Genomic DNA, 12,288 nt, shown 5'->3' on the forward strand with positions numbered 1-12,288 from the left:
ATCAGCCAGAAGAATCACACACATACAATGAGTAAGACTAGATCAATTACAAGTTATCAAATAATTTCTTATTTGATTTTCAGTAGAGCTATTTGTTAATACATGTTATAATATATATTACCATGTTATATTTATGCACAATTCCAATAATACTTTCTCAAATAATGGAAAATAAAAAAATCATATACGCTTAAAAACTATTATTTAATAATCCAAACTATGACCAATGATCGATAGTAATCCATACTAGCAATATGATCACTGAAATACCCGACAATCATTTTTGTTACCAATGGTAATCTCAAATGAAAAAAAATACAATCATTTCTCTAATGAACAATGTATTGATTTATATTTAAATCAGGTGGCCGTAATCAAACCCCGGACCCAATTAATAGTGACGACGAGATCCGAGAGCCGATCCTAGTGTTAGTAACTCGTCCACGTCCTAGGCGGGTTTACCGGGTCATAAAACCGATTGTTAGTATTGGACCCATTTGTTTGATATATATGAGATATTTTTAAATGGGCAATTAGTGGGGTTGCATTCCAATTTATAGAAAACAATATTAATAACACAAACATAACTAACAATATAAGAATTGTAACACTTATTAACAACCAACATATATATGTTCTGTGTAAATCAAAGCTTTTTTCGTTATACGTATACAACGGTATGCCATAAATGATAATTATACATAAAACCTGTCTAAAAAACGAAATTCAAATTAGTAAAACAAATCAAGTTACAAAGAAAATAACAAAATCAACAATATATGAATCAACTAATTAGGTTGATTTCAAATACAAACTTGTTCACGGGTCTTCCTTTAAACCCGCTATCGGACCAGGACCCTGTGTATGCTCTATAAAACTATAAACGAGTTTCACTGGTTTGGGTGGGGCGAGTCTCATGAATTTTACCTGGTTTATGTCCACCCCTATAAATCACTCTTTCTCTGTTAATATGAAATCACCCTTAGTAACAAAAGTTAAAATTACAACTGTCGCTAGACTTGATAGCAATTACAAGCCAGTGAATTATTAACATATTAATTTCTTTGAATAAAAACACCTTTTGAAAAGTGAACATCTTTTGGTTAGGTTTTCTAAAGTGGTCCACAACACGTGGCAAAAATCTATGGCAACATGTCATCGGGCCAGGTCATCAAGGACCCTCGTCATTGCTTCTTGGAAGTTTGATCTGTCCCATTCACTTCCCTGCACAAAGGAAAACATTAGGAAACGTAGTTAATATTATTATTAAATATTAAATAAATAGACTTTTTGTTTCAAATTGTCGTGAAAATTAACATATTTGTCATTTACAAAGAAATGTGTAATATACTATGTAATAAAAATTTATTTGTGTATAATAAAATTTTTAAAATCAACTGACCCCAAAAAGTGGAATCGTACAACTAAACCGAGACCGATTTAAATGGTTTAAAATACGAACAGATAGTAAGAACATATGTTTTCATATTATTTTAGACTATATTTGTTTTTTCTTTTTAATAGGGTCAGGTTAAAGAAGACAAAAATAAGAAGGTTTTTTAATAATAATAATAAATTAATAAAAAAAATATTATTCAAAATTTAATAAAAAAATGAAAAAACTAAAAACAAAAAATGTTTTCACCGTCTTCCCCGTTCTCAAAATAAAAGAAAAGACATAATGTTGAGAAAAAAAAATCATCGTGTCTTTTGTTTATTTTCGTTATTGATTGTGTGTTTTTTTCTTTATATTTTTCAACGTTATGTTATATTTTGTTCGACATTATGTTATATGTGATCTATTGTGTGTCCTTTTTTTATTTATCATTGTGTTTATTTTATTTTCTTCATTGTGTATTTTCGTCATTTTTTTTAAACGGCAATGACCGGAAACATTTTGTTTTTTTAATTTTTTTTGTTTTCTATTTATATTTTGAGTTATGATTGTTTATTATTCTTTTTTAAATTATTTTTAAAGGTTTTTTTTTATCACGACTTATAATTCTCATTTTCATCTCTCTTTATATTTTAAATTTTCTCATATGCGACGTTTCAAATTAATTATTTAACTACCAACCCAATACACTTAAAACTTGAATTGATAATGCTTTTGTTTGGTCAAATAAAGTTGACGAAAAGGGGTTCCAAGAAACCACTAATAAAGTTCATGTGTTTAAAAGGTTAATATGGTCTAGCTTATTGTTACTTTTATTAAGAGTGTTTGAACCACCCTTTAATGTTCAGTTAAAAGTTTTTAAGATATGATGTCAATCGTTTATACTGGTTTTGACGCTTTAAATCTGAGTCACTCAAGAACACCATCAAAAAGGACACTCATTACTGTGAAAGAAACCCTTGAGTCAGGTTTTGAACATGAAACTTAAGATTATAAGCATTAACCATCGTCTTCACATTATTAAACAAGTTGGCTGCTTTAACCATCTATCATCTCATTTGATTTGATAATATTTAATCATGTTTTTCTAAAAGAAATAATAATTACAAGTAGAAACTCGTATCAATAAAGTTCTAATATTTTCTTTTGCTTCCAGTTTTCTAAAGCAACAGTATTAATAATAATATATAGGTAGTTAATTAAGTTCTATTACTTTATTTGACAATATTAATTGTCTTTTGCTATATGCATGTATTGGACGTTTGTACTAACTAGGGATGATGAGAATGGTACCGTATCGGTATCGAAAATACCAATCCCAAAAATCACAAATTTTTGGTATTGGTATCGAAATATTCGGTTGGGTATCGGTACCGATACCAGGACAGTACAAGTATTGAAGGTAAAAATTCGGTAAATACCGGTACCGTACCGATTCGAAAACTCAAAACTTTGATACCGATTCGGTACCGACAGTACCAAATCGATACCGATTTCAATACCGGTACCGAATTTGCCCATCCCTAGTACTAAGGAGATTTTCTTAGTGTGTGATAAGTTAAGTAAAAGTCCTAGGTGTTGAAAATCAAGAATTCAATATTCAGCAAGTCTTTGAGAATTTGTATATCTTAGTCGAGATGAAATAAAAAAAAAGTTGTAGACCCTTACGAGTAATGAAATATATAAGCTAATTTTTTTTTATCAAAATTAACATTATAACAATAAATATAGCAAAAAATTTAGTAATAAAATCAAATATACATTAATAGTTAATGGCTAACCGAAAATTCGTTATGCTCTCCTAACATTTTTTACGAGGTGAATTTTGGTTAAGGCACAATAACCTAAACTTTACCAAATAGATTATAAAAAGTTTTGAGTCCGATAATGTAATCATAGAAAAGGATAACACTAGAAAAGAAAGAAGAAACAAAGCATGGAAGAAAATTTTATTATCTCAAACGATAATTACATTACAACAAGAAAGAAAGAATACTATATATATACACAGCATACGCGGCGTATATGTTCTTTGGGCGTATATGTACATATATAGACTTACCCCCCCCCCCCTTCAAGTTGGAGGTTGAGAAAACCCAAATTGCATAGAAGCTCGTGAATATGAGGCCCCGACAAGCTCTTGGTAAAAATGTCAGCAAGCTGATCTTTTGTGTTTGTATGTACCAAAGTCACGAGACCCTCTTGTAACTTCTCGCGAACAAAATGACAATCGATTTCAATGTGCTTAGTCCGATCATGAAAGACAAGATTCTTTGCAATATAGATTGTAGCCTGACTATAAAATTTGAATGTGATAGGAGTAATATCAAGAACATTAAACTCCGAGAGAAGTCTTGTCAACCATGCAAGTTCGTCAGTCACACGACGAAGAGATCGGTACTCTCTTCAGCGGAGCTTGAAGAAACAGTAGGTTGTTTCTTAAATTTCCAAGTAATTGGAGAGCCCCCAAGTGAAACATAAAAACCACTAACCAATTGACGAGTATTAGGACTAACTGCCCAGTCCGTATCACAGAATGCATGCAGAGTAAAGGAAGGATTATTGTTGAAGAATAATCCTTGAGATAAAGTTCATTTGACATATGAAAGAGTATGAAGAGCGGCATTCCAATGAGACATCCTCAGATCTTGCATGAATTGACTCAAATATTGAATAGCGAAAGCATTATTAGGTCTTGTGTTAGTAAGGCATTTAAGTTTACCAACAGGTTTCTTGTATCGTAAAGGTTCATCAAGAACAAGTCCCGCATGAGCTTGAAGTTGTAAATGATGAAGCAATGGAGAGTTGGTGGCAGAAAGATTGGAAGTATCAAATTCAAAAATCATGTCCTTAACAAACTTGCGTTGACACATGGTAATACTTTTAGTTGTGTAAAGAACCTCCATTCCCAAAAAAATAATTGAGACTTCCCAGATATTTGATTTTGAAAGATGAATCCAGGAAAGTCTTGAGAGAATTGATCTCTTCCAAATTGTTCGTAGTAACTAAAATGTCATCAACATATATAGCGACATAAACCACTAATGATCACATCGACTTTGAAAACAAAGAATGATCATTCAGAGAACCCACATACCCTCTTGACTTTAATTCAGAAGACAATTTTCCATACCGTTGTTGAGTAGCTTGTATCAAACCATATAAGGATTTCTAAAGTTTAAGCACCTAATTATTAGGGAATTGCAAACCAAGTGGTGGTAGCATACAAATATCCTCATTTAAGTCCCCATTTAGAAAGGCATTATTAACATCAAGCTGGAAAAGAGGTCAACTTTGTTTTGTAGCGACAACTACAAGGCTTCGAATGGTGGTCATCTTGACAACATGAGAAATAATTTCACTATAATCAATCCCCTCTTTTCGAGTATCCCCTTTCACCACCAATCTTGCTTTACAATGCTCAATCGTCCAATCTGCTTTGTGCTTAACTTTAAACACCCATTTGCTTTTAATAGCTTTCTTTCTAGGAAGAAGATCAATAATGGTCCAATTATTAATATTTTCAAGAGCCTAAAACTCAGATTTCATGGCATCTTGCCATTCAGGAATACCGGCAACTTCCTTATACGAAGTATGCTCATGTAAATCAGAGATCGCTTGAGCGAGAGACTGACTAGAAGGAAGAATGTGAGAGGAAGAACAAGAGATATGAGAGGAGCATGAATTAGTGACCGTATGGAAACAATGATGAGAAAATTCATAGTTACTACAAACATAGTCATTAAAGTATGAGGGTGGATCAGAAGTTCTTGAAGATCTTCGAACCAGTTGATCATTAGAAAGAGAATTCGAAATAGGAACAAAAGAAAAAGGATTGTGAGCAACGGAATATGATAAAATCAGGAATATTAGGAGTAGAAGAAGTAGACAAAGGATCATCAAACAATTGATTGATGAGGTTAATGGATGGGAAAATGAAGCTTTCTTTGGATTTAGTTATCGAAGGAAATAAAGCTTAAAAGAAAACAACGTCTCATGATATGATAAACTTGTTTGTGTCAAGATCATATAATCTGTAAGCCCTTTTACCAAGAGGATATCCTAGAAAAACACAAGGCACAACCCTTTGTTTGAATTTGTCTCTTTCATGAGCCAATGCGGAACAATAAGCCAGAGAACCAAAAGATTTCATGTGAGCATAAAAAGGAACTTTTCATGTTAAAACCTCATAAGGGGTTTTATTGTTGATAATTTTGGTGGGAAACCGATTGATCAAATGTGTTGCATTTAAAACACAGTCACTCCAAAACTGAACAGGAAGCTTTGATGGAAATATAAAAGCTCTCGAGGTTTTAAGAAAATGTTTATACTTTCTTTCAACGATAACGTTCTGTTAAGGAACAGCCACACAAGTGGTCTGATGATCAATGTCTTTACTCAAAAAATAAGCATGTTGGATTAATCCAGACCCCAGTTCAAATGTATTATCAGATCTAATGCATTTAACATTCGTGCCAAATTGGTTGCTAACCATTTCAATAAAAGACTGAAGTATGGGAAATGCATTCCTTTTAGTGAAAGCAAATGTGGCCATGTGGTTGTGCTATAATCATCCACGATGGTTAAAAAAATATCTAAACCCATTGTAGGTAGTTATGAAATATGGGCCCAAACATCAATATGAACTAGCTCAAAAATTTTACTAGTTGACATGGTACTAGTAGGAAATAGCAGTTTATGTTGTCGTGCCGTAGGCAAATATCACAATGCTTAATAGATTTCAAAGAATCATTGGAAATGAAAGGTAATTGTTTAAGTTTGTAAATTGGTAAATGACCGAGTCTGTTGTGCCAAATTTCACTACTTACAACAAAGTTACAAACTTTATTTGAAACAAAAGAATTGATAGGAAAATGCTCAGTGGCCTCGAGGAGGTAAAGATCATTCAACACATCACCAAGAACCTGTGGGCTCTTTAGAGAATGGCTAACAAGACACAAATGTTTTTAAAGAAAGAAAAATACCATTAGTATTATAACATAATTTTGACACAGAAAGAAGATTATTTCTAAAATGTGGTACTAAAAGAACATTTGACAAAGAAATATTATCAGTTAAAGGAACAATCCCATATTGATTGACTGTGACGGTTGTGCCATTAGCAAGAGTGACAGACATAGGATTTTTGTGAAAATGTACGCTTGAAAACATATTTTGATCATGGCACGTATGGTCATTAGCACGAGTGTCAATGATCCATTTGGAACAACATTTTGAATAATTGCAAGACATTATACCTCGAAAAGAACCTTGATTGATGGTTGTGGCACTGTTATCAACATAAGTAGTTAAAGGGCCAGATTGAACTTGATTCTGCTGCAATAAAACCATCAAGTCATGATATTGTTGCCGAGTGATACCTTGCAGGTCAGACTTATTTTGACCACTCTTTCCTTTTTCTTCAGCAAGGTTAGCATACTTCTTTCATTTGATGAACTAGAATTTTTTGGGAAAACCAATCAGCTTATAGCATTTGTTCACTGAATGCCCATTCTTCTTGCAGTGAGTGCACACCAAATTCCTCCTATTCTCCCATGTTCCTCCACTGACGTGACCTCCTTTGCTTGCATTCATAGATGCAGATGTTGTAGTGAAATCAGTGGTGGTGTGAATTTCCTTTTGCTTCTCATCTTGCATGAGCATTCCATATGCACGATTGATAGAAGGAAGAGGTTTCATCATCAAAATGTTACTTATGATCATGTCATAACTAGGATTAAGGCCAACCAGAATTAGCCTTTGATCCTCATCTCTTTTAGCGAAAGAATGAGTAGCTTCACAAGTGCATGAAGGAATGGTATCGATTGCATTCAAATCGTCCCAATTCAACTCATCTTAGAAAAGTAAGTAGCAATATCACCACTACATTGAGTGATTTGGCAAAGGTTCTTTCGCAACTGATAAATCTTAGCGCCTTGCCTGACCATAACGAGAATTAAGCTCATTCCAAAGAATCTGAGAAGTTTTAGCATGCAAGACACTTTCACAAATATCATGAGTGGGAGTGTTAAGAATCCATGATATCTCCATATCATTGCAACGTTGTTAAAATGCAAGATGTAGTTCATTAACCGACATGGTTACAGTGTTGTTGATGAAACCGAGCTTGTTTTTAGCTGAAAGAGCAATCGTCATTGCTATTTTCCTGGATCCAAAACCAGTACCATCAAAGAACTTAGAAACAAGGATCATACCGGGATGATCAGAAGAGTGAAGGTAAAGAGGGTTCGAGGAATCAATTGTCACATTTGGAACCAAAAAATTGTTTGAAGCTGCCATTGAAAACACAGAAACATGAAACAAACGCACGAAAGGAAGGCACGAAAGTGAAACAATACTAATATGTCGTATAACATATACGGTGTATATTTATATACTTTGGAGACTTCCGCGCCGTGTTAGTAAGAGAAACTTATATGGCGTATAAGATATACGCTGAGACTTATACAGATGAAATGGCACTCATGCGTCGTGTAAGTAAAGGAAACGTATACGGCGTATAAGTTGAGAACAAGGAAAAAATGCAAGATTTTGAGTGAAAATGAATGAGAAAAGATCTGAAACTTTGAGAACATATCATAACCAAGAAAATGATATATTGAGAAAAGATTGTGAAGTTTGAACGGTTAAATCTTTTGAAAAGAAGAATAGACTGAAAAAGAGATGAATAGAGCTTTGTCAAGAAGATAACGAGATCAATACCCGAAGTAAACCATGAACGATGATAAGAAAATGATCAAAAGATCAAGAAGAAATATCGGATGAAGAAAGAAAACAGGTGAATTGAGAGAAATCGGTTGAAACGAAGAGCAGGACTAACAACCTTGCTCTGATACCATGTAATCGTAGAAAACGATAACACAGAAAAGAAAAAAAAATGAAACAGGGAAGAAAATTTTATTATCTTAGAATGAAAATTACATTACAACAAGGAACAAAGAACACTATATATAAATATATATATATACACACGCACAACATATGCGGTGTATATTTTATCCGGCATATAAGTTACACGCCGTATAACATATACGGCGTATATATTCTTTGGGTGTATATATACATATACGCTTACAGATAATTTTAAGATTATCAAATCCAATTATATTTAATACAAGGTTTATATAAGAATATATACATAAATTTTGGCCCCTAAAAAAAGTGTCTCGGCCAAGGGTACGGCTTGCAAACCTCAAGAGTCGGCCATGTATTGTTAATGTTAACACATAATATTATGTGTGATCCTTAATATAGGCAAACTAGATCATCATGATGATCAATGTTCATACAAACGACTTAGTTTTGCTATTTTAAAAGGATTAGCGGCAGAACTTATAAGTAGCTTATCTTCTGTATCAATATAAATGCTACTTTTTAACAAAAACATAATATTTTTCACCTTCAACTTTTTTAAAGTGCTGTTGTAAAGTAGCATGTATTTTTCTGAAAACGAAAATATGTGTTTATTTCAAATGAAGATTATATGAAAATATACCTGAATTCGCAATCTCAAAACGACTCGATTTGTGGTAGTTTGAGTCTCTAATGGTTGTGTCCGAGCATCTATCGACATTATAGTTACATTCTCGATTTGTTTCATGAACTCCAAAATCCGAATGACCAAATCTTCGAGTACTAAATTCCCTCTTACATTCACTTCCATGTCAACAACTCGTGATTCTGAAGTTGATTCTTCAACATCCGTGATACCGATGACTAATCTCTGATCGCTGGAAAAGACACTAGAATCTTGATGAAGTATGTCCTTCCTTAAATGCTCAGCTTCCAAAAATTTGTTTCTTTTACTAAGCTCATCAACTTGAGACTTTAAAGAACCTACATACTCCTTTATGTTGGACAACACCGATGCCTTATCCTTCTACAATCAGAAGCCATAGAAAGACAATGGAATAAGAATGTTTAATCCTCTAAAAGCAAGATACATATCTTAAAAGCACAATGCAAATTATATTATATCGGATTAGATCTCTCAATCAATATTATATTGGGGAGGTTTTGTATTCAAGTCACACTTGTGATAAAAAGTAGGGGATTCGGGTTGAGCCAGGCGTTTTTTCACCAACGATAGGTTTCCTTCTGAGAGTGGAGTGAAGATGATTGATGGGTCGGTTGTCCATCAGTGATTCAAATGGCCGTCAAAAAAGTTGTAAATAAAAACCTAGTTAATTTTCTCAAAGTGGATATGGATATATATATATATACATATATATATATATGTGTGTGTATATAAAAATATATATATTACTATGATTTTGTTGGTGAGTGATATTTTGAGAACTTGATTAGTTTTAAAAACTTTAAGAACTCAATTTTGGATCACACATTTAATTAAATGATACGAAATATGCGACTGAGATTAAATTTAATTAAAAAATGAATCAGGAGAGGAGAGAGAATAAATATTTTTGATAATTACACAAGTTTAAATGTTAGTTACACATGTGTAAAAGTCAATTCGGTATGTAAAAAAATACTGCAATTTATAGTACATTACTTACACTTATATATTACACATGTGTAAAAAAATTCAAAAAAAAAATTGTTATGTTGAGTTCTTTCGAGTTTTTTAAAACTCAAGCGGTCCTCAAAAGAAATCAATCTTGTATTGCTTATTACTCACATGTAATGAAATAAAGATCACATTTACAATAAGAAAAGTGATACAAACAAATCATGTACGTACCTTAGACCCAGGAGGAAGAACTGATCTCAAAGCTTGAAAGCTTTCATTAAGTTTTTCTCTTCTTTTTCTCTCTGACATCATGTGATGAAGTTGATTGCTTGTTGGCCGTGTTGTTTGGACCATACGGTATTCTTGTTGGGCGCGAGCCTCGTTCAAGTTTCTAAAGAAAGAAAGTGATCTTCGGTAAAGAGTTTGTCGATTTTGAACTCGTTTTGTAGGTCCTAAATACGGTCTGTATCTCTTAAAAGCACTAGCAACTCGTGGGGCTTGTTGCCTACGCGAGGAGGAGGACGAAGGAAGAGAAGCAGAAATAGCTGCAAGTATTGCTCTTGTCATTTCAGCTTCTTCTTGTTCTCTTGAAGGTATTAATTGATTGGTTCTAATTTGAACTAGAGTTTGTTGAATAGAATCTTGTGATCTCATTGTTGAAGAAGATGGTGTTTGTTGATTTGGTGCTTTTGGGTCCATATATGGTTCCTGAAACCATATATTTCTGGCATATGACTAGTTTGAAGCGTGTTGAAGAGAAAAGGTGGGTAATTATCCACGCTGTTTTCCATCGATAATGATCGTAAAGACGATGAAGAAGATGAAGCCGGTAGAGTTTGATCAAGTGGTTGTGTAACCACTGTGGGAAATCACCAGGAAACAACTTCTTTAACTCAACTTCAAAGTTAATCTAATTTACAAAAACACATAAGTTATAAAAAGGAGTTTAAGAACAAGCAAAATGTTATATATGAAATAAAGTAACTAAATTTCTAATTATTACTTGTGAAGAGTCATTAGACATGCCAAGCTCAATCTCTCCATTTTCACACCCCATAAATATTGCAGTCTGTAATTAAAGTTATCATCGTATGTGCTCGTAAACAAATATTAAAGACTAAAAATTGCATACCTTAATCCCTGCTTCCTACAAGTACAAAAATAAAATAAAATAGGGTTACTTATTAGCTCAAAATCATGCATGCAAGAATCAAGAAATTAAATCATAATTTTTATACAAGTTTCTTTATTTAGATTTGTATACTTACTTGATAAAATTGTAGCTGTGCTGCATTTGATGCCAGTTTTAAAAGCTCTGATCCTTTACACTCCATATATGTTCGAGCTGCGCATGAATGCAGATCCCGGAACCCTTCTACATAGATAAAAATGATAAAGATGGTTTGTGAATATTATTTAAAATAGAAAAGCTTATTAATAACCTAAGAGTACAAATTGCATTTTTCTTGTTCTTACCCGCTGTAATTATCAATCAAGAACATTGACTTCTGGTAGTCAAGAAAAGACCTCATGCCATGACTCCCAGATGATGAACTTGCTTGATTGTTTCCTTCTTTGTATACTCCATCAATGAAGATTAAGCAACTGTCATATTTGTATGGATATAAGAAGGAATGAAGAAACACATGCTAATAACATATGTAAGTTTGCATATTATAAACATAGATGTATATATATATTAATAGTATTTAAACTAGCATGAAATATGTACTTTGAATGAAGAGGAAAGTGAGACCAAAGGCAAATGTAAGCGAAACCGAACGATTCGATGATTTGTTGAAGCAAACTGGATCTTTTGAATTCTTCAAGATGGAAAATGGAGACCATTTTCAAAGAATAGAAGTTTGTATACAGAAACCCTATTGTACTTTCTAGAAGTGCATGTGTGTGTATATATAGAAAAGATGGATTAAATGCACAAGTGGTGATCTATATATATATATATATATATATATGTTCAGTGATGGGAATTTATCTATGGAGCTTCTGCCTTTAAGGAATTGTTCTTCCATGGATTGTCCATATGTGAACACACTAATAATTAATTATCTATTTGACCTGAGCAAATACATACATAGACACTAGAGAGAAAAGGCGGGGGTGGGGGGGGGGGGGGTGGGGGGTGGTGGTTTGAGAGAGAGAGGGGGGTGTATTTGTGGAAGATGAAGATGACATAATTGAATGGTTATGCATTTCAGAAAAATAAAAGTAAATATAATTTTCTATGTGTAGTATGTACAAGGTCCCCTTTCACTCATTTTCAGTTTCCTTTTTTAAGTATTTTATCTATTTATCATTTTATTATTCTTATTCTTTTAATTTGGAACGTGTATATATAATGTATATGTACGGGAGCAAGTTTTTGCTTGGGGAAGAA

The 12,288-nt window shown here is 32.9% G+C and overlaps 1 pseudogene; it reads right to left on the reverse strand.

Moving 5' to 3' along the window:
- Window positions 1-1,155: 1,155 nt before the first annotated feature.
- Window positions 1,156-11,839, reverse strand: LOC143598661 (putative transcription factor bHLH041; annotated as a pseudogene).
- Between the last annotated feature and the right edge of the window lie 449 nt (window positions 11,840-12,288).

This window comes from Bidens hawaiensis, unplaced genomic scaffold, assembly GCF_021521415.1.
Source record: "Bidens hawaiensis isolate Kalapana, Puna unplaced genomic scaffold, B.hawaiensis_p1.1 tig00050655_1, whole genome shotgun sequence".
Taxonomy (NCBI): Eukaryota; Viridiplantae; Streptophyta; class Magnoliopsida; order Asterales; family Asteraceae; genus Bidens; species Bidens hawaiensis.